Source organism: Dama dama, chromosome 32 (assembly GCF_033118175.1).
Source record: "Dama dama isolate Ldn47 chromosome 32, ASM3311817v1, whole genome shotgun sequence".
NCBI lineage: Eukaryota > Metazoa > Chordata > Mammalia > Artiodactyla > Cervidae > Dama > Dama dama.
The window spans coordinates 9,966,652-9,990,234 of NC_083712.1; the positions used below are offsets into that span (position 1 = coordinate 9,966,652).

Here is a 23,583-nt window from a genome sequence, read left to right on the forward strand (position 1 = left end):
AGATATATATACACACACACACGTGTGTGTGTGTGTGTGTGTATGAGATCAGTTCAGTTCAGTTGCTCAGTCGTGTCCGACTCTTTCGACCCCATGGACTCCAGCATCTCAGGCTTCCCTGTCCATCACCAATTCCCAGAGCTTGCTCAAATTCATGTCCATTGAGTCAGTGGTGCCATCCAACCATTGCATCCTCTTTCATCCCCTTCTCCTCCTGCCTTCAATCTTCCCCAGCATCAGGGTCTTTTCCAATGATTTAGTTCTTCACATCAGATTGCCAAAGTATTGGAGTCTCACCTTAAGCATCAGTCCTATCAATGAATATTCAGGACTGATTTCCTTTACAATTGACTAGTTTGATCTCCTGGCATTTCAAGGGACTCTCAAGAGTCTTCTCCAACAACACAGTTCAAAAACATCAATTCTTTGGTGCTCAGCTTTCTTTATAGTCCAACTCTCACAACCATACATGACTGCTGGAAAAACCATAGCTTTGACTAGATGGACCTTTGTTAGCAGAGTAATCAAGGAGCAAGTGTCTTTTAATTGCATGGTTGCAGTCACCATCTGCAGTGATTTTGGAGACCCCAAAAATAAAGTCTGTCACTGTTTCCACTGTTTCCCCATCTACTTGCCATGAAGTGATGGGACTGGATGCCATGATTTTAGTTTTCTGAATGTTGAATTTTAAACCAACTTTTTCACTCTCCTCTTTTACTTTCATCAAGAGGCTCTTTAGTTTCTTTTCACTTCTGCCATAAGGGTGGTGCCATCTGTATATCTGAGGTTATTGGTATTTCTCCCGGCAATCTTGATTCCAGCTTGTGCTTCATCCAGCATGGCATTTTGCATGATGTACTCTGCATATAAGTTAAATGAACAGGGTGACAATATACAGCCTTGACGTACTCCTTTCCCGATTTAGAACAAGTCTGTTGCTCCATGTCCAGTTCTAACTGCTGCTTCTTGACCTGCATACAGATTTCTCAGGAGGCAGGTAAGGTGGTCTGGTATTCCCATCTCTTGAAGAATCTTTCATAGTTTGTTGTGATCCACACAGTTAAAGGCTTTAGCATAGGGGGTATAGCTCAGTGGTAGAGCATTTGACTAAAGGCTTTAGCATAGTCAAATAAAGCAGAAGTGGGTGTTTTTCTGGAACTCTTGCTTTTTCTATGATCCAACGGATGTTGGCAATTTGATGTCTTGTTTCTCTGTCTTTTCTAAATCCAGTTTGAACATCCTGAAATTCATAGTTCATGTACTGTTGAAGTCTGGCTTGGAGAATTTTGTGCATTACTTTGCTAGTGTGTGAGTTGAGTGGAATAGTGCAGTAGTTTGAATATTTTTTGGCATTGCCTTTCTTTAGGATTGGAATGTAAACTGACCTTTTCCAGTTCTGTGGCCACTGCCGAGTTTTCCAAATTTGCTGGCATATTGAGTGCAGCATTTTCACAGCATCATCTTTTAGGATTCAAAATAGCGCAACTGGAATTCCATCATCTCTACTAGCTTTGTTTGTAGTCATGCTTCCTAAGGTCCACTTGTCTTTCCAGGATGTCTGGCTCTAGCTGAGGGATCACACTATCGTGGTTATCTGGGTCATGAAGATCTTTTTTGTTTAGTTCTGTGTATTCTTGCCATCTCTTCTTAATATCTTCTGTTTCTGTTAGGTCCATACAATTTCTGTCCTTTATTGTGCCCATCTTTGCATGAAATGCTTCCTTGGTATCTTTAATTTTCTTGAAGAGATCTCTAGTCTTTCCCAATCTGTTGTTTTCCTATATTTCTTTGCATTGATCACTGAGGAAGGCTTTCTTATCTCTCCCTGCTATTCCTTAGAACTCTGCAGTCAAGTGGTTATATCTTTCCTTTTTCCCTTTACCTTTTGCTTCTCTTCTTTTCTCAGCCCTTTGTAAGGCCTCTTCAGACAACCATTTTGCCTTTTTGCATTTCTTTTCCTTGGGGATGGTCTAGATCACTGCCTCCTGTACGATGTCTCGAACCTCCATCCATAGTTCTTCAGGCTCTCTGTCAGATCTGATCCCTTGAATCTATTTTTCACTTCCACTGTATAATCATACAGTGATTATAGACCTGAATGGTCTAGTGGTTTTCCCTACTTTCTTCAATTTAAGTCTGAATTTTGCAATTAGGAGTTCATGATCTGAGCCGCAGTCAGATCCCTTTCTTGTTTGTGCTAACTGTATAGAGCTTCTCTATCTTTGGCTGCAAAGAATATAATCAATCTGAGTTTAGTACTGACCATCTAGTGATGTCCATGCATAGAGTTGTCTCTTGAGTTGTTGGAAGAGGGTATTTGCTATGACCAGTGCATTCTCTTGGCAAAACTCTGTTAGCTTTTGCCCTTCTTCATTTTGTACTCCAAGACCAAATGTGCCTGTTACTCCAGGTATCTCTTGACTTCCTATTTTGCATTCCAGTCCCCTATAATGAAAAGAACATCTTTTTTTTTTTTTTTGGTGTTAGTTCTAGAAGGTCTTTTAGGTCTTCATAGAACCATTCAACTTCAGCTTCTTCAGCATTACTGATTGGGGAATGGACTCAGATTACTGTGATATTGAATGGTTTGTCCTGGAAATGAACAGAGATCATTCTGTCGTTTTTGAGCTTGCACCCAAGAACTGCGTTTTGGTATAAGACCCAGTTTCCCCCACAGTCAGTCTCTCCCATCAGGAAGCTTTCATAAGCTTATCCCTTATCCCTCAGGGGGCAGAGAGAATGAAAACTACAATCACAGAAAACTAATCAAACTAATCACATGGACCACAGTCTTGTCTAACTCAATGAAACTATAAGCCATGCCGTGTAGGGCCACCCAAGACAGAAGGGTCAAGGTGGAGAGTTCTGACAAAATGTGGTCCACTGGAGAAAGGAATGAAAACCCACTTCAATGGACTTGCCTTGAGAGCCCCATGAACAGTATGAAATGGCAAAAAGATATGACAGTGAAAGTTTAACTCCCCAGGTTGGTAGGTGCCCGATACGCTACTGGAGAAGAGTGGAGAAATAACTCCAGAAAGAATGAAGAGACAGAGCCAAAGCAAAAACAGTGGCCAGCTGTGGACATGACTGGTGATGGAAGCAAAGTCCAATCCTGTAAAGAGCGATACTGCATAGGAACGTGGGATGTTAGGTCCATGAATCCAGGTAAATTGGAAGTGGTCAAACAGGAGATGGCAAGAGTAAACATCGACATTTTAGGAATCAATGAACTAAAATGGACTGGAATGGGCAAATTTAACTCAGATGACCATTATATCCACTACTGTGGGCAAGAATCCCTTAGAAGAAATGGAGTAGCCCTCACAGGGCATATGAGTATACATGTATACATATGTGTGTGTATGAGTGCATGTGTGCGTGTGTGTATATATATATATATATATATGCATCTGTGTATACGTGTGTGTATGTATGTGCTGTGTATTGCTGGGTGTGTTGAGTGTATATGTATATATATGTGTGTGTGTGTGTATGCGTGCTAGGTCACTTAAGTCGTGTCTTCTCTGTGACCCTATGGAATGTAACCAACCAGGCTCTTCTGTCCATGAGATTCTCCAGGCAAAAATACTGGAGTGGGTTGCCATTTCCTCCTCCAGGGGATCTTCCCAACTCAGGGACTGAACTCACATCTCTTACATCTCCTGCATTAGCAGGCAGGTTCTTTACCACTAGCGCCACCTGAGAAGCCCTATGTTCGTGTGTCTATGAGTGCATATGTGTATATGTGTGTGTGTGTGTGTGTGTGTGTGTGTGTGTGTGTGTAAAGAGTAATAAAAATTCACAGATGGAAAACAAAAAACATAGACATATGGACATCATTTTGAACAAAGTATTAAAAATAATGAAATTATAACCTTGGCTTTCTGAAGCCATTCCTTTGTCGAGGCATTGTATCAGTGGGAAGGCTGCTAAGTATTTTGCACAATATTCAGCTTAATTTACTGAATGCAGTAAATGCCCTTTATGATCCTGCTCTCAGAGTATTGCCAATATCTTATTTTCTTGCCATTTTCTCTGAGATTTCACTCTAGCAATCATTTGCTCATTCTCACCAACCTTAATTTCTCTGCCACTTGCTGAAGCGTGCCCAATGGCTCACTTCCCTACAATTCTCATTTGGGGAGAATTCTGAATGGAATGACATTTCTCTGGCAGGTTAAGTGGGGAAGAAGACATTCCACAAGCACGTTTGAAACCCTAACTTGAAAGGGTTCAGACCCAAGAGGGCAAAGCAGTAAAGCTTTGTAACTACTTCTGTTAAATCTGGAAGCTTACGGCACAAGTGAACCCTTATTTCCAGGACTTAACAAGACCCACTTCATGTTGTCTGATCAACAAATGGGAATCTTTTTTTGGCCTTGTGCTGTAGGTTTTAGGCCCTAGGGTGTCCTAACATCAGGTTATTTGGCAGAGCTTAAAAATAGAGGTTGGCATTCTACTGAAAATGGAATTCTTACACTTCTGATTCAATGAAGAATAGATGGAACAATTCTCATAGCCTTGTAAATTTATGCTTATGAGATGAAGTCAGTTTTCTGCTAAAATCTAGTATGCATCCATCTATTCATTCTGGAAATTTTGCTTGATAACTATACGACAGATATTCCTTAGATCACTTTTTAAACATCAATTAGCTAAATGTATGCAACTATCAAAACCTGGAGAGCTTTCTTACTTTTGGTGTAGCTAAAAGGGAGTAAAATTCCTTTTGCTTTATATTTGTTTTTTGTTTTATTGTACTAACATAGCATTATATTGCTTGGCAACTCAGACCAACAATCTCATACTCATATCATGAAACTGATCTGTCTGAGAGCAGAGGTTTTAAAGTCAGACGTCTGAATCAGCTCCAGCCTCTGGCATTCAGCAGACCCATGACCTGAGTTTCTCAGTAACTTGTCCCATTGCTCTCAGGTTAATAAGGCTCACCCCAAAGGTAACTGTGACGACAGTATGAAATAATGTGCACAAAACCATTAGCGCTCTGTTGACACCATGTAGGCTCTCAGTAAACGACAGGATACTACTGTTACATGCATGTGTCTTTAAACACACACATAATTTATTCTTATTCTTTTGTAAATAAAGATATGAATTGCAAGGAACAACTCCTTTAAGTCTGTTTGTTAAAGAGAGCAAAGAGGAAATCCGAAGGAAGCCGGTTTACTTCTATTACGTATCTCATGAGTGAGCTGACATTTGGTTTCAAATAAATGGAAGTGACACTCCAGTTTCCAGTGTTGCAGGCTTTCTTAACAGCACAAGATCCATTTGGCATTATTTTCTTTTCATATTTAAGGTCATACAAAGAGCAATTTTTCTTGTCTCTGCAAGTTTCAAGAACTTCTCAGACTGTTTCCTACTTCTTTCAAATGCTTGTGCTCTGTAACTTACACTGGCTCCTTTCTGGAGCTACTCAAGCTTCAACACCTCACCATTTGCTTTGTTTTTATTTTTATTTCTTTTCCTTTGTTTCCCCTTCAAACAAAAATCCCCGTCAGTGATTGCTGGACATGGACTATTGCCTTAGACTTGGGATTCTCATATCTTGATTTCCACTCCATTCTACTCAATGTCCAGAGGGGCTCTGCCCACATCCAAGGTTACCGCTAAATCTCACGCAGATGCTAGACAAACTCCAGGCCTCAGTAAACTGCTCCTCTGGTAAGTGGGAAAGTCAAGTGAGATCCTCTGATTCACCCCTTTCCTCCTGCTGTTCTCATTTGGTTGACCAGCAATCACTGTCTAAATATTTAAAAATTTGCTTCATACTGGTGGCCTTCTCATTGCCCATCACCAATATTCTAGTATACATCCCCGTGACTTCAAAACACTACCCTCCCATTATCTGGACCCCACTCATACAGCTAGGGCAAACCTAGAGGAAGGGCCACCCATAATAGGGAAGAGGAAGAGTGTCCAGAAGCAGGGTTTCCTCTGGCCTGGTTTAGATAAGAAGTATGGTAGGTAATGGTCCTTGCCTGGTGGTTCAGATGGTAAAGAATCTGCTTTAAAAGAATCATTCTGGGAGACCTGCGTTTGATCTCTGGATTGGGAAGATCCCCTGGAGGAAGGCATGGCAACCCATTCCAGTATTCTTGTTGGAAAATCCCCATGGAAAGAGGAGCCTGGCAGGCTACAGTCCACGGGGTCACAAAGAGTCGGACACAACTGAGCAACTTTCACGTTTCACTTCACTTCATGGTAGGTAATGGGCTTCCCAGGTGGCGCTAGTGGTAAAGAACCTGCCTGCCAGTGCAGGAAATGCAAGAGACTCGGGTTCGATTCCTGGGTTGGGAAGATCCTCTGGAAGAGGACATGGAAACCCACTCCAGAGCTCTTGCCTGGAGAATGCCATGGACAGAGGAGCCCAGGGGTCTACAGTCCACAGGGCTGCAAAAAGTCAGACATGACTGAGCATGCACACGTGGTGGCAGGTAATAAGGTCTGAAACAGGGCACCCAGGAGGTAACACCACAGGTATCCCAGTCATAACCCCAAACACTGAGCTGACCATTAAACAAGACTACAGCATCACCATGTGCATTTTGGTTTATTTTTCCCAACCCCTCCCTTGTCTGTGCCTATTTAAGTCCGGAATAGTAGGTGGTTTCATGCATGTGTATTACTTTGATTGGCAGTATTAATGAATGGAATAGTCTCTTATTAAAAAAACAAAACAAAACACTTTGGCAAGTGTTTATCTGAAGTCCTGCTTCCCAAAAATGGACACAGGAATGCACTTTCTGCAGCTTTCTTTGTAGCTTGGACACAGTCTTCTTAAAATTACTAGTAACTCCCTGGTGGCTCAGATGGTAAAGAATTTGCTTGCCTAGGCAGGAGACCTGGGTTCAGTCCTCGGGTGGGGAAGATACCCTGGAGGAGGGAATGGCTACCCACTCCAGTATTCTTCCCTGGAGAATTCCATGGACAGAGTAGCCTGGTGGGCTATAGTCCATGGGGTTATAAAGAGTCAGACACTACCAAGCACAGCGCACAAACACACACGTGGTCTCAGAGGAGCAATGATTTAGGACACCCTAAATGCTCTTCTTTCCCCCCCCGGGGTTTAAAAAAGGCTGCCATTTAAGTTCCCTGCGAGCTGGTGAATGCCCTTCACGTACCCACAAGCCTGAAGCTTCAGCAACACAGAAACGCACTCTCTGTTCAGAAAGACTGATGTGCTTCTAGCTTCTTGTCTGAATGCTTCCTTGAAAGGGAGGCGTTGAGTTAGATCTGGAAATGTTTGAGGAAAGACAGATGCGTTGTGGGCAGTTTTCTTCCCACTCACCCTGTGCTGACTGGGGATTCTGTTTCATCTTTAAATGAGACTATGGCAGATCTACAAGTGCAAGAGAAGGTCTGCCAAGCTTACTGGAGCCCATGTTAGTGCAACCATTAAGGATAACAGTTTGTTACAAAAGAAAACAAAGAGAAAAATACAAAGCAGTCTAAGAAGCCTGCAGACCAGACAGAGAAACACTGTCATCGATAAACAAAACACATGTACCCCCACATTTGAAGCTTTGCTTTTGTTACAAGCCACTCCTTACACTTCCTCCTAAGCTGCTCTCTGTATAGACAAATGCTTTTAAAGCAAAATCTTGGGGAAGTCTCACTGTTAACAATTTATGAAAAACGATCAATCTTTCGATCAGCAGTTCTTGGGGTTCAGCCCTGAATTTGTAACCTATGATCTGTGTGTCCCAAAGCATATACCTTAGCAATCTTTGATACTCAATTCCCTCATTTGTATAAAGAAAGGCAAACTCAAAGTCCTTTTTGAGAAATTTAAAATCTACAAAATGGAGGGGCAGTCCCAAGATGGCAGAGGAATAGGATGCGGAGATCACTTTCTCCCCCACAAATTCATCAAAAGATCATTTAAATGTTTAGCAACTTCCACAAGACAACTGCTGAACATTGGTGGGGAACACCAGGCACCCAGGAAGGCAGCCCAATCTCTTTGAAAGGAGGTAGGGTAAAATATAAAAGACGAAATCAGAGAGAAAAGATTGAGGGATGGAGACCCATCCTGGGGAGGGAGTCGTGAAGAAGAAGTTTCTATACAATAGAAAACCCTCTCACAGATGTGTCTGTGGGAAGCTTTAGAATCTCAGAGGGCAACATAATGGGGAAATTAAAAACAAAAAAACAAAAAACCCACAGACTGTGTGCCTAACCACAACTGGCCAGCAGAGAAGTGGCCCAGATGCTTCACGTCCACCAGCAGTGAGTGGGGGCTGGACAGGGAGTCATGGCCTGCATCCTCAGATTGTTGGTCCTTAGGGTAAGGACTGGGTTGAATGCCCTGAGGACAATCTGAGGGAGCTAATATGACATAGCAACCCAAACTATAGGATCACCAAATAAAAAGGAGAGCAAGCCAGCTGCCATTTAGGGCCTTCCCTCCCTGGAGGCAGACAGACAGGTTTACTACAGCCAGAGCTGGAAGGCAAGGGGCTGCTGCAGTCTCAGCCCGAGACCACATCTTCCAGCAAGCTCTGAGTGGGCTGCCAGTTGCTAAACACGTCTTCCTGGGATCCTGGGCAGTTCACAAGTTCCAGGAGTGTCACAGCCTGAGGTCAGCTCCCCAGAGGAGACACACAGCACGCCTGAGACTGTGCCTGAGCGGCACACCCGAGAAGCCCAGCGGCCAGGAGCGGGGAGGTGCTTAAGATACACGGCCTACCTGGGACAGTGCACTCGCCAAGCACCCAGTCACCCGAATGGCTTGGGCCTGGGAAGGGCACAAAATGCACAGCCCATCTGGGTCTTGCAGAGCATCCTGGAGCCTGGGCAGTATAGACCTGGGAAGTACATGCTGCCCTGGGCTGTGTCAAACCCAGTGTGGTCCATCTGCTGCGAGTACTCCCTACACATGCTAGCGGTATTGATTTTCAGTGTCCCTCCCTCTCCACAGCACAACTGAACAAGTGAGCCTAAACAAGTGGCCACTGTCACCTCCTGGTGTTAGAGTATAAATTAAGACACTGAAGAGAACTGCAAACAGAGAAAGCCAAAACAAATAAAGAAGAGGGAACCGCCCCAAAGTGACAGGTGCAACGGATTAAAACCCTGCAGTTAATGCTGAGACTGTGCATTTGAGGGGCAACCACTGACCTTGAGAACAAGTGGACTATCTGACACTGAATTGACCCCACACCACCAAAAGCAGCTCCAGAGAAACTCCTAGATATATTTTTACTATTATCATTTCTTAATTTTTTAAAAAAAATTTAGTTCTTTACTACTTTTTAACTTCCATTTTTATAGCCAACTATTACCTTTCAAAAAAACCCCTATTTGTTAAAAAAACAAATTCCATATACACTTTTTAGGTTTTGGTGATCAATTTTGTTTTGCACGTTTTATATTGTATTTTTGATAGTATAACCTCTATTCTAGGTTTTTAATCTTTGCTTTTTCTTATTTGTTATCAATTTTTTACCTTTAAGGATCTACTCTTCAATATCCATTTTCATTTAGGGATTTGATTACTGGTTTGATTGTTCTCTTCCCTTTTGACTCTCCCTTTTCTCCTCCTGGTCACCTCTATCTCCCTCCTCCCTCTTTTTCTTCTCTATATAACTCTGTGAATCTCTTTGGGTGTTCCTGGGTGTGGAAAGCTGTTTCACCATTAACCTAAGGGTTTATCTTCTGTGCTGTATGGAGAAATCTTGAGGCTACCATAAGAGAAGGACTGAAAGCCAGAGGCAGGAGGCTTAACTCCAGAACTTTAGAACACAGGAGAACTCCTAATTCCCAGGAACATTAATAGACAACAGCTCACTCAAAAGTCTCCTTGCCTACACTGAAACCAAGCTCCACAGAAGGGCCAACAAGCTCTAGCACAAGACACACCCGCTAATTCTCCAGCAAAACAAAAGCAAAAACCTGAAATTAAAAGACTGGCTGCCCAAAGCCATGCCAAGCACACAGACACCCCAAGACGTACTACTGGACACTTCATTACACTCCAGAGAGAAAAGATCCAGCTCCACCCACCAGAACATAGACACAAGAGCCCCCAACCAGGCAACCTTGACAAGCTACCGGTCCAACCCTACCCACAAGGAACAGACTCCACAATTAAGAGGAATCATGAACTTCCAGCCTGCAGAAAGGGCAACCCAAATACAACAATCTAAACAAAATGAAAAGGCAGAGAAATATTCAGCAGGTGAAGAAGCAGGATAAAAACCCACCAAACCAAAGAGGATGAGATAGGGAGTCTACCTGAAAAAAGGAATTCAGAATAATGATAGCAAAGATGATCCAAAATCTTGAAAACAAAATGGAGTTACAGATAAATAGACTAGAGACAAGGATTGAAAAGATGCAAGAAATGTTTAACAAGGACCTAGAAGAAATAAAGAAGAGTCAATTAATAATGGGAACAATGCAATAACTGAGATTAAGAGCACTTTGGAGGGAACCAACAGTAGAATAACTGAGGCAGAAGAGAGGATAAGTGAGGTAGATGATAGAATGGTGGAAATAAATGAAGCAGAGAGGAAGAAAGAAAAAAGAATTAAAATAAATGAAGATAACCCCAGAGACCTCTGGGGCAATGTTAAACACCCAAACATTTGAATCATAGATGTCCCAGGAGAAGAAGGCAAAAAGAATGGGGATGAGAATATACTTGAGGAGATAACAGTCGAAACTTCCCTAAAATGGGTAAAGAAATAGCTATCTAAGTCCAAGAAACCCAGAGAATCCCAAACAGGATACACCCAAGGGAAAAGACCCAAAGATACATATTAATCAAACTAACAGAAATTAAACACAAAGATAAAATATTAAAAGCAGCAAGGGAAAAGCAACAAGTAACACACAAGGGGATCCCCATAAGGATAACAGCTTATCTTTCAATAGAAACTCTTCAGGCCAGAAGAGAATGGCAGGACATAAGTGATGAAAGGGAAAAACCTACAGCCACAATTACTATACCCAGCAAGGATCTCATTCAGATATGAAGGAGAAATCGAAAGTTTTTCAGACAAGCAAAAGCTGAGAGAATTCAGCACCACCAAACCAGCTCTAATGAAGATGCTAAAGGATCTTCTTTAGACAGGAACACAGAAAAGGTTAATGAAATTGAACACAAAACAACAAAGTAAATGGTAATGGGATCATACTTATCAGTGATTATCTTAAATGTAAATGGGTTAAATTCTCCATCCAAAAGACAAAGACTGGCCAAATGATACAAAAACAAGACCCATATACATTGAGGTGGGTCTTGACAAGAGACCCACCTTAATACTTGGGACACATACAAACTGAAAGTGAGGGGCTAGAAAAAGATATTTCATGCAAATGGAGACCAAAAGAAAGACCAAAAGACCAAAAGGAGTAGCAATACTCCTTTCAGATAAACAGACTTTGAAATGAAGACCATGATAAGAGACAAAGAAGGACACTACATAGTGATCACAGGATCAACCCAAGAAAAAGATATAATAATTATAAATACATATGCACCCAATATAGGAGCACCTCAACATATACGGCAAATGCTAACAAGTATGAAAGGGGAAATTAAAAATAACACAATAATAGTGGGGGATTTTAATACCCCACTCACACTTAAGGATAGATTAACCAAGCAGAAAAGTAGCAAGGAAACACAAGCTTTAAGTGATACAATGGACCAGTTAGACCTAATTGATATCTACAGGGCATTTCACCCCAAAACAATGGAATTCACCTTTTTTTCAAGTGCACAAAGAACACTCTCCAGGATAGATCACATCCTGGGCCATACATCTAGCTTTAGTAAATTAAAAAAAAATCTGAAATCATTCCAAGCATCTTTTCTGACCACAGTGTGGTAACATTGGATGTCAACTACAGGAAAAAAAAGATACAAAAAAGCACAAACATATGGAGGCTAAATCACATGCTTCTGAATTATCAACAGATCAGAGAAGAAATCAAAAAGGAAATAAAAATATGCACAGAAACAAATGAAACAGAAAACACGACAACCTGAAGCCTCTGAGATTCCATGAAAGCAGAGCCAAGAGGGTGGCTCAGAGCAACATAGGAAGACAGCGTTTAGAATGGGAAAAAATAATAGCAAATGAAAGAACTGACAAGTAATTAATTTCCAAAATATACAAGGAGCTCTCAAGCAGCTCAATACCAGAAAAACAAATGACCCAGTCAAAAAAATGGGCCAAAGAACTAAACAGACATTTTTCCAAAGAACACATACAGATGGCTAATAAATACATGAAAAGATGCTCAACACTGCTCATTGTTAGAGAAATGCAAATAAAGACCACAATGAGGTATCATCTCATGCTGCTCAGAAAAGCCACCATCAAAAAGTCTACAAACAATAAATGCTGGAAAGGGTGTGTAGAAAAGAGAACCCTGTTACACTGCTGGTGGGATTGGCAAACTGGTACAGCCACTATGGAGAACAGTGTGGAGATTCCTTAAAAAGTTGGAAATAGAACTGCCGTACGACCTAGCAATCCCACTGCTGGGCATACACACCGAGGAAACTGGAATGGAAAGAGACATATGTATGCCAATGTTCGTTGCAGCACTGTTTACAATAGCCAGGATATGGAAGCAACTTAGATGCCTATTGGCAGATGAATGAATAAGGAAGTTGTACATATACACAATGGAATATTACTCAGATATAGGAAAGAACACTTTTGAGTCAGTGCTAATAAGGTGGATGGAACTGGAGCCTTATTTTACAGAGTGAAGCAAGTTAGGAAAAGAAACACCAATACAGTGTATTAATACATATGGAATTTAGAAAGATGTTAACGAAGATTCTATATGTAAGGCAGCAAAAGAGACACAGATGTAAAGAACAAACTTTTGGTCTGTGTGGGAGAAGGGGAGGGAGGGATGATTTGAGCGAATAGCATCGAAATATGTATATTACCATATGTAAAATAGATGATCAGTGCAAGTTCCATGCATGAAGCAGGGCACTCAAAGCCAGTGCTCTGGGACAGCCCAGAGGGATGGGGTGGGGAGAAAGGAGAGGTGGCTCAGGATGGGAGACAGATGTGCACCCATGGGTGATTCATGTCGATTTATGGCAAAAGACACAACAGTGTAAAGAAATTATTTCCCAATTAAAATAAATCAATATATGAAAAAAATCTACAAGGTGCTTTGCTCTTTAAGTGAAGTTCATTTCCAAATGAAAATGGGACTGATCCATAAATTGAACATGACCATATCTATCCACTGAATTATTCAGCTTATCTACTATGCCAATGTCTGTCTTACAACTGATATATTGAAACCACTTACATTTATTGTAACCATGGATATGTTAAGGCTTAAGTCTGCCATTTTATTTTTGTTTCTGTTTTCTTTTTCAGCCTTCCTGTCAGTTACTTGAACATTTTTAAAACTTCATTTTGGTTTATCTACAGTAGGTTTTTAGCCTATCTCTTTGTGTTGCTTTTTTAAGTCATTATTCTAGATATGAATTATATGTACAAAACTTCTCAAGTCTACTGGTGATATTTGACCAGTTGGAGGGATGTATAGAAAGCTTACATTATTTTATAACCCTTAACCCTCCCCTGATAATATCCTTATTATTTTTTCTGTAAACCTTGAGAACTACATTAAACATGTTATAATTTTGCTGCCATTGTCAAACAATTTAGAACGCACAAAAGGAAATGCAAAGTCCATTGTATTTACTCATACTCTTGCTCTTCTGTGTTCTTTTTTCCCTTCCTGATGCTCTAAGTTTATTATATATCTATTGCTGTTTATTTAGAGCATTTCCTTTAGCCTTGCTTCTAAAGCATGTCTGATAGAACAAATTCTCTTAGTTTTTCAGCATTTGGTAATAACTGGATTTCGTCTTCATTCCTGAAGGATATTTTTGTTAACCATAGAACTCTAGATTGATTGATCTTTCCTTTCAGCACTAGAAGAATGTCATTTGATTTCCTTTTGGCCACCAGGTTGTTGATGGGAAATGTTCTGTAATTTAGATCCTATTTTCCTATCAGTAATCCATTGTTTCTATCTGGATATTTTCAAGATGTTTTTCCTTTGTATTTAGTATTCAGAAGTTTTACTACAATGTGCCTGGTAGGCAATTCTTTTGAGTTGCTGGTGTTTAGGATTCAGTTAACTTTTTGAATCTGTCAGGTCCACATACTTTGCCAAATTCGAGAAGTTTCAGCTATTTCTCCTCAATTTTTTTTTCCAGATTTTCCCTCTTTCTCCTTTTCTTCTGGAACTCTGAAGACACAAATGTAGAATCATAAATTTTAATGTTTATTGCAACCTTCCATAACATACTCTCTTGAGTCTTTCTATATTTAGTTCAAAGTACAAGATTACATGAGTGGAACAAAGGGTCATATACTCTATTAAAGACCCTGATCCTGGGAAAGATTGAGGGCAGGAGGAGAAGGAGGTGACAGAGGATGAGATGGTTGGATGGCATCACTGACTCAATGGACAGGCGTTTGAGCAAATTCTGGGAGATATTGAAGGACAGGGAGGCCTGGCATGCTGCAGTCCATGGGGTTGCAAAGAGTTGGACACATGACTGAGTGCACACACATCATGGAACTAATTTATTGAAAGATTAAAATACATCAACACGTTATAGAGTTAGGGTCTCTGAAAGAAAACAGAATGTGTGTACTCAGGCACCTGGGGCATTTATTTCTCCCCAGAAATGTCTTCATCAATTCTCATGTTAAGTTTCTACTTTAAATTTTTATTTAAACAATTCAAATAATATCATTTCCTTGTCTCCATTCCTATTAATTAATTAGCTTGAATTTTAAAAATTATTACATAATTTGAGGAAGGTAAAACAATATTTCCATTTTACATATTTGTTGTTCAGTTGTTCAGCTGTGTCCAACTCTTTGCGACCCTATGGACTGCAGCACGTCAGGTCTCCCTGTCCTTCACCATCTCCTGGAGCTTGCTCAAACTCATGTCCATTGAATTGGTGATGCCATTCAACCATCTCATCCTCTGTTGTCCCCTTCTCCTCCTGCCTTCAATCTTTCCCAGCATCAGGGTCGTTTCTAATGAGTCAATTCGTCATATCAGGTGGCCAAAGTATTGGAGCATCAACTTCAGCATCAGTCCTTCCAATGAATATTCAGGATTGATTTCCTTTAGGATTGACTGGTTTGATCTCCTTGCTGTCCAGGGGACTCCCAAGAGTCTTCTCCAACACCACAGTTCAAAAGCATCAGTTCTTTGGTGCTGAGCATCAGTGCTCAACCTTCTTTCACATAAAATGGAGATAAACTCAAAGTTGAGTAACGTGAAGGACCACTGAGAGCAAGTGGAAAGTGAAACAAAGGCAAATAAATGCCTCTTGTCTTTCTTTGAAAAGCCCATCAGTCTTCTGTGATCACACAGCCAGCTGGTTTGCTAGTACAATTTTTAATTGTTTTTAAAATTGACTGCTTTTGCTAAATTTGGAAAAGATGGGGGCTAGAATTCAGGTTACTTGACATGGTCCATGTCCTTTCCAATCTGACAACCACAAAAATAAACACAAAGTGGGAACAGAAAGGAGGGGAAGAGAGGAAGAAAGGGAGATATTTGATGGCTTATGATTTAATTATTAGTGATTCTCTTTTCTAAAATGAGTTTCCTGATAATTTAATTCTAACGTAAATAGTGAGGAATACTCTTGAGGTATACAGACACAAAACTTTTGTTTTTCCCCCTTTTGAGTAGGACCTTAGTTACACAGTTTATATTAATAGTGATTTAATCATTTAAAATAATTAACTTCCTGAACGTCATAGGTATTTAGCATAACTGGCCTGAGTTATGCTCTCCTTAGGCATGAAAAAGATTCCCCTGGTAATTAAAGCCAAAGTAGCACCGTGCTATAGTGAAAGGCTCCTGCAACCCTGGAGTCGTTAACACTGACACTAGTAGTTCCCGTGGTCATGAGTCCCTGATCTGAAGTCCACTACATTCTGCACATATTTTAACAGCTATGGCATTTTCATGTGTAAGAGCAAGGTAATCTAGATTATCTCTATAGGCTTATCTCTGAATGCCAATGATTCTACCCAAAGCCTTCCTCAGCACAGACAAGACAGGAGTGTCTGTCCTGGCATCCACTCCCTTCCCTCCACATTGCTGGACAGAGAGTTTTCTAAACCATCACAAGACGAGCACGGCAAGTGGAAGTACAGGGGAAGATATAGCTCCTCTTCCAAATGTTCTGAATTTGTGTGGTGTTAACTAGGCCTGGTATTGCAGCAAGCATATTCTCTGACTCCTAAAACACCATTGTTTCATTTTTAAAAGTCAACATAATATTATTTTGTTTAACAAATATTTTGAAACATTGATAAATATTTGCACGGTTGTGAATGGTGTCTACTCTTGTACTGGGTCCAGTTTTGAACCATCTCAGATCCCAGCAGTAAAACTGAGTTCTGATTTGGCCACCATCTTTAAATGGCAGACATTCCATTAATCACTCAGGCAGACATGAGGTATCTGAAAAATGAAAAATCATGACTGGCCTAGAGAAGACTACAATAAAAGTGGCATCTGAACATACTGCTGCTCCAGAGTGTGTTTTTGCACATCATTTAACTATCCACAAATTTCTTCAGTACCTCACAGGGGAGAGAAGCCAGGAGCACTGTTGGGTTTAATCAATAGGTCTTGCATCTTTGTTAATGGATTAGAAGAGACGACACCCTCAGCTAATGAGTTGCATTTGCTCTAGGCATGAATAATACAGGATGATTTACAAGCATTTTGGGTCCATTAGCAGAGTTATCTTATCCTGTCTCTATCAACTTGTTCTGTAGAAACAACCAGCTAGTTTTAGTAATAATCTAGGTGAGGTACAAAATAAAGCAGACATCACTTCCCCAACAAAGGTCTATATAGTCAAAGCCAGTTTTTCCAGCAGTCATGTACAGATGTGAGAGCTGGACCATAAAGAAGGCTGAGTGTTGAAGAACTGATGCTTTTGAGTTGTGGTACTGGAGAAGACTCTTGAGAGTCCCTTGGACAGCAAGGAGATCACACCAGTCAATCTTAAAGGAAATCAATCCTGAAAATTCATTGGAAGGACTGATGCCGAAGCTAATGCTCCAATACATTGGCCACCTGATACAAAGAACTAACTCATTTGAAGAGAGCCTGATGCTGGGAAAGAATGAAGGTAGGACGGGAAGGGGATGACGGAGGATGAGATGGTTGGATGGCATCACCAACTCAATGGACATGAGTTTGAACAAGCTGCAGGAGATGGTGAAGGGCAGGGAGACCTGACGTGCTGCAGGTCGTGGGGTTGCACAGAGTTGGACACAACTGAGCAACTGATCAACACAACAACAACAATCTGCATTGGTAGTGGGGTTGTTTACCACTAGCATCATCCGGGAAGCCCTAATATAAAGCAAAGCATCCATCAATTCTCTAGATTAGGGTCCCCTAAAAACTAAGTAGTATGGAAGAATGTTTTTCCGTTTCATCACTAATACATTTGCTCATGAATCCCTCAGACCCTTCAGGTCACCATCAAGAGAAATTAGGCAGTTCTGGACCAGAGGTGGCGAGACTCGGAGTCTGATACTGGTGGTGCCCGGTGTCCAGCGTCTTCTCCAACAGTCACCCCAGGGTTTGGGTTCTGGAGAGCCAGCGCAGAGCCCAATATGCTGAAAGCATAGAGCATAGGGGTGCGAAATTCACCCACATCTGGAGGAGGTGGGCTCAGACACAGTCCCTGAGCCATCACTAGCCTCCAGATAACACCATCGTCTTCATCAGTGTAATACCTGGCTTTCCTCGGTCAAATGCAAAGTTCCTTCCATTGTGAGAAGTTTTTACCTGCATGACCTCATGCAATCTTAAAAATAGTTAGCCTCAGAAACACTCCAAGAAGTAAATTACTTTATTTTTTTTTATTACTGCTATGATGGTTAATATTATTTGTCAACTTGGCCGGGCTAAAGGGTGCCTAGATAGCAGGTAAAACATTATTTCTGGGGTGTGTGAGGATGGATTCAGACTAGATTAGCATATGCATCTCAGAAGGGGTGAAGAAGTCCACCCTCCCCCATTTGGGTGGGCATCATCCAGTCTTGAGGCCTGAATAGAGCAAGAAAGCAGAGGAAGGGGGAATTCACTCCCTCTGCTTGAGCAGGGAGGTCCAGCTTCTCCTGCCCCTACTTGGGGCTTCTGGCACTCTCCCTATTGCCCCCTCCCCACCCCGATCCCCAACCCCACTGGACTCCGTGGCACCTGGACTGAATCCCAACACTGGCCACCTGGGCCTCCAGCCTGCAGACCACAGATCCTAGACCTTCTCTGCCTGCACAACCAAGTGAACCAGCTCTTTAGATACAATAAATCTGTATCTACATGTATCCTAGTGGTGCTGCTTCTCTACAGAACCCTGACTAACAAGACCAAAAACCAAAAAGCAAGCTGAGCTTTAGAAACGTCATGCAAACCGCCCAGATTCTTATAAACAGCAAATAGCTGTGCTGGGGGACATGCCTCAGGGTATTTGGTGCCAAAGTAGGTGTCTTAGCTACTCTGTCTTGTCTCCAGGGTGCCGCCTGCTGCCTTCAGCACTGTTGGTGTTGTTCAGTCACTAAGTCTCGTCTGACTCTTTGTGACCCCCGTACTGTAGCACACTAGACTTCCCTGTCCTTCACCACCTCTGGACAAACTCATGCCCACTGAGTCAGTGATGCCATCCAACCATCTCATCCTCTGTCATCCCCTTCTCTGCCTGCCCTCAATCAGTCCCAGCATCACAGGGTCTTTTCCAATGAATCGGCTCTTTGTATCAGGTGGCCAAAGTGTTGGAGCTTCAGCTTCAACATCAGTCCTTCCAGTGAATATCAGGATTGATTTCCTTTAAGATTGACTGGTTTGATCTCCTTGCTGTCCTAGGGACTCTCAAGAGTCTTCTCCAACTCCACAGTTGAAAAGCTTTAATTCTTTGGTGCTCAGCTTTCTTTATGGTTCAACTCTCCTATCTATACATGACTACTGAAAAAATGATAGCTTTGACTACATGGACCTTTGTTGGCAAAGTGATGTCTTTGCTTTTTAATACACTGTCTAGGTTTGTCATAGCTTTCCTTCCAAGGAGCAAACATGTTTTAACTTCATGGCTGCAATCACATTTAAGTATACCCATATCTTTTTATTTCCAGTGTCCAACCACCAGTGATAAGTGAATAGATGGATAAATGAATATATTAGAAATATATTTTATAAATATGATTCTGAAAATATTGGGTTGGCCAAAAAGTTCATTAAAGGCTTTTACTAGAATTTTGGCCAACTAATAAAAAGGCCATGCTGAATTTCAGCATTAATGATATTTCTGGACACTCCCTCCCCCCTTTTTAATTTCCCTTGTCTTCACTGATTTCCCAAATTCTGTGTTTTGCTTTTAATTGGAGGATAATTGCTTTACAATGTTGTGGTAGTCTCTGACATACATCAAGGCAAATCAGCCATAACTATTTATATGTATGTGTCTCCTCCCTCCTGATCCTCTCGCCCCATCCCAGCCCTCGAGGTTGTCCAAGAGTGCCAGCCTGGGCTCCCTGTGTTATGCAGCAGCTTCCCGCGAGTAATCTATCTTCCACACGGTGGTGTGTGTGTGTCAAGGCTACATTCTCAACCCGTCCTACTCTCTCCTTCCGACACTGTCCACCAGTCCATTCTTTACCTCTGTGTGATTTTCCAAAACTCTAAGCAACATCTCGGGTGACTCAGCCAGCACACAGTACACCATTAATCCTGGGTGAAGGTTGAGACAGAAAATAGCAGTAAAATAGGAGATAACGGGCTGGAATCACCTCTAGGCCAGCAGGGCTTCACAGCGTTTATTTGCTTTCTGGGGTCAGGTGTGATGTCAGGCCCTTTACAAAGAGGCCTTACTAGCATAAGAAGCAGCTTCCTATTTGTCTTGAAGGATAAAGGCTAGTGTTTCTGAGAATGAGGGCAGACAGAGGAATGTCATGACTGGTGTGTACAGACATTACCACAAAAAGATGGGCAACTTAAGAACACTGGTGGTTCTGAAATGGACAATTCGGGATTCTGCTGAGAAGCATCTTTAGCTGCTCTAGAGCTCTCAAAAATAATTAGCACATCACAGCCCAAGGAAGGAAAACAAAAACAATCATCTGAAACAAAGAGAAGAGCTTTGGAAAGGAGGGGGCCCAGTGCTCGACAGACAAATGACTGATGACCAGGACAGGCTGTGGCCTGGCACGTGCAGCTAGCTGCCGGACCACTCCCTGGACACTGCAGGAAGTAGCTGGCCCCACATCTCTGCAGGAGGAGTCATAAGAAGGCAAAGTGTGAACGTTTAAAAAGAGAAGAGCCATTTCTTGGGAACCAAGAAATAAAGTTCCAGTCAATAAAAACCAAGAGCCTGGGGACAGAAGCTGGAGGAGCTCAGTGACACTTCTAACGTTCAGTGTGGACTCTTCCCTCCAGAAGAAAGGGGAACACCAGGCCCTTCTGCGTGCTTTGGGGACACTGTGAGTTCTCTGTGTCTGGCTGTGTGCTCGGAGCATGCACATCCTGTGCAATGCCACAGGGCTGTCCTTGACGGGAGTGCACACGGTTGGTCTGTTAGCTACTCTTGTCGATAGCACTCTGGATTCTCTTAGAAATAAATGAGGACTTTGCAAACTTTGCACAGTTCCTTGCCCAGGAAGATCAAGGGCTTCATGTCACTATCGCTGTTACACTAAATTACCCTTCATGTACATTTGCACTCACTACGGTGTTTATTATCCACCATGTTCCAGACACAGACAGGAAATACGGAGCTTAGTGATGAATGTGCCAAGCATAGATGGAGAAAATGCATCATTTAACTTGCTGAATAAACACACCGGATTCCATCACATGACAGAGTATATTATACATCCTCTGTAAAATGCTGGAGATGTAATTTGAAAACTATAGATGATACCTGACACTGGCTGAACTACCCTTGTGCTGTGATCTGATCCTGACACATTGTTTGGGTCAGAGGTCAGCAGACCTCCCCCTAGGTCAGAAGCAGCCTGTGGCTGGCTTCTGTACAGTGTGCCAGCTAAAAATGGCTTTTGTATTTCAAAAGGTCCGGGAAACATTCTTAAATGAAGAATCTATGACGGTGACCATCTGGCTCACAGAAGACACACAGGAACCACCCTGCCTGCCCACCCATCTCTCACTCTGCCCACACCCTTTACATTAGTGCACATTAGCAGAGCGCATCTTAAAGTCTGGAATGTATGATCAGAAGCTCAATCATGTCATTTGTGAGAATGATCGCTGTCCTTGTGCTTCATCGCCTGCCAAACACTAGCAAAGCATAAACCACCCACAACATCAAGTCCAAACCAGGTATCTGGCTCACACAGGCTCTGGGAATCAGGGCTTTGTGATAAAGAGTTACTCTCCCTATAACATGGGGACCTGAAAGCTGAGGCCTCTGAGGCCCCAGTTTAACTGGATCTTTAAGATAATACAGAAAATTTCAGTTCTAATTTAGCTTCCTTCCAAGATGAATAAGATGAGAGCACTGATAAGGGAAACAGCTGCCTGGAGGAGCCTCTTGCTCGAAGGCAGGAAATGAAGCCTGAAGGGCAGCAGATATGCTCTGCTTTATCAAGGAGCATAAAAACCAATAACAGGTTTTCTGAGAGAAGTAATTTAAGAGGTCAAGGAAACGAAGAAAAGCAGGCTGAGGTTCTCTGCAACGACACGCCCATCTGGCTGGTTGCATGTTCTCACTCACAGGTGAGGGACCGTGTAGACACCTGTTTGCTGGGTCCCGCCCAGGACTGTCCGAGTGCTTGAACCGTCTCAACGATTCTGAGAGCTTCCCTGGTGGTCCAGTGGATAAGAATTCTCACTGCAATGCAGGGGGCACTGGTTGGATCACATGCTAGGGTCAACTAAACCCACGTGTCAAAACTACTGAAGCCCACAAACTCTAGAGCCCGTGGTCCATCCACAGCAAGAGAAGCCATCACAATGAGGAGCCTGAGCACCAGAACTAGATAACAGTCCCCACTTGATACACCTAGAGAGAGCCCGCACAAAGCAGTGAAGACCTAGTGCAGCCAGAATAAATAAATAAACAGATTTCAAAACAGAGATCCTGTTTTATGAACCAGACATAGGGAGATTAGGATGCCCTGCCTATCAGGTGATGTTTTTCTATTAAAATGCTGTGTTTCTAAGATGCCACCAGTAAAAAGTCCATGAAAAGGAGAGCAAAGAAGATTCTGTCAGAAGATATATCCTCTTCAATGGAAAAAGAAAATCATTCTCAGATGCCTGTCTTAGAAAGTCATTAATGTGCACATTTCTCCCCATTCAAAGTACTGATCGAATGCTGCCTGGACAGGTAGCCTGCTGGGGGTCCCTGGGCAGCACCCTCATGGTCATGAAGCTAGCAGTGGGGCCTGAAAAGACCTGCTGCCAACCCTCGGATTTACACCTCCCTCAGTTACTAAAAGGTACATTTTTAGCAAACATTTAAAAATATTATTTTGCACATTTTTTTCTTCGTTTTTTTTTTTTTTTTTTTTAGAGAAAAGTCAACATCCTAGTGCAGATAGGAAATATGTAAGTTGTGTTTGTTCCTCTGTCAGAATAAAAGGCGTGATGTTCAAACCATTGAGAAAAAACTATACCGCCTCCAGAAGACAACTGAAATATTAAATGATATATTACAACATTCAGTCACTTCAGTTCAGTTCAGTCGCTCAGTTGTGTCCTACTCTTTGCGACATTAAATATATATTAAAAGTATAAATAAATTAAATGAACATTAAAAGTGGGCTCCTAGTGCCACACAGGGGTATTTGTCCACTTGTTTATTTGCTTGATTCCAGTTTTCAAGTCCATTCAGGGTCCTGTCCAGGGACTCAGCCCCTAGAGGTCAGAGTTTGGAGGCCCTTGTCAATTCTGTTTTCAGCCCTTTTCCTGGTTCAGTCTGCTGTTTAGGTCATGGCTTATGTCCTGGGCAATCTGATCCCAGTGCCAAGGACAGGTAGCCCATGGGGCTGTTCTCTGAGCAATAATCCTACTTCATAGGCAGAGAGTAATGAAACATTTAAAGAAAATGAGAAGCATTTCTTCTTTTGAAAGAAAAAGAACTCTTTTTGGGAAAAAAAATCACTCCTAATGAAACAAGCTCATTGGATCTTATGTTTATCTTACATTAAAGAAGAATTTCGGGAGGTACAACATAAATGATGCAGGCTAGGTGTCTGATTAACTTCTTGTGGTTAAAGAGACATAGAACATTGTGATAAATATCTATTATTGTCTCAGAGAGTGATACTAGAAAGTCTTGTATCTAATGAAAGCTGAGGAACAAGGAAATCCATATGAGGTTCCATTCATAAAATGTAATTAGCTATCAAAGACCAATATATTTTATTATGCATATAAATTTTGATAAGACAAAACTATGAAAATTTCAAAGTCCTCAATTAAAATTAAGATGCCTTATTTGGAAATATGATTTTTATGCACATGGGAGATAAAACGGGGAAA

General features: G+C 41.8%; 1 protein-coding gene across 1 annotated transcript in view; it reads right to left on the bottom strand.

Annotated features, from left to right (window-relative positions):
* Positions 1–23,583, bottom strand: part of CSMD1 (CUB and Sushi multiple domains 1) — a 1,628,138-nt gene that overhangs the window by 99,428 nt on the left and 1,505,127 nt on the right. The gene's annotated exons all lie outside the window — the stretch shown is intronic.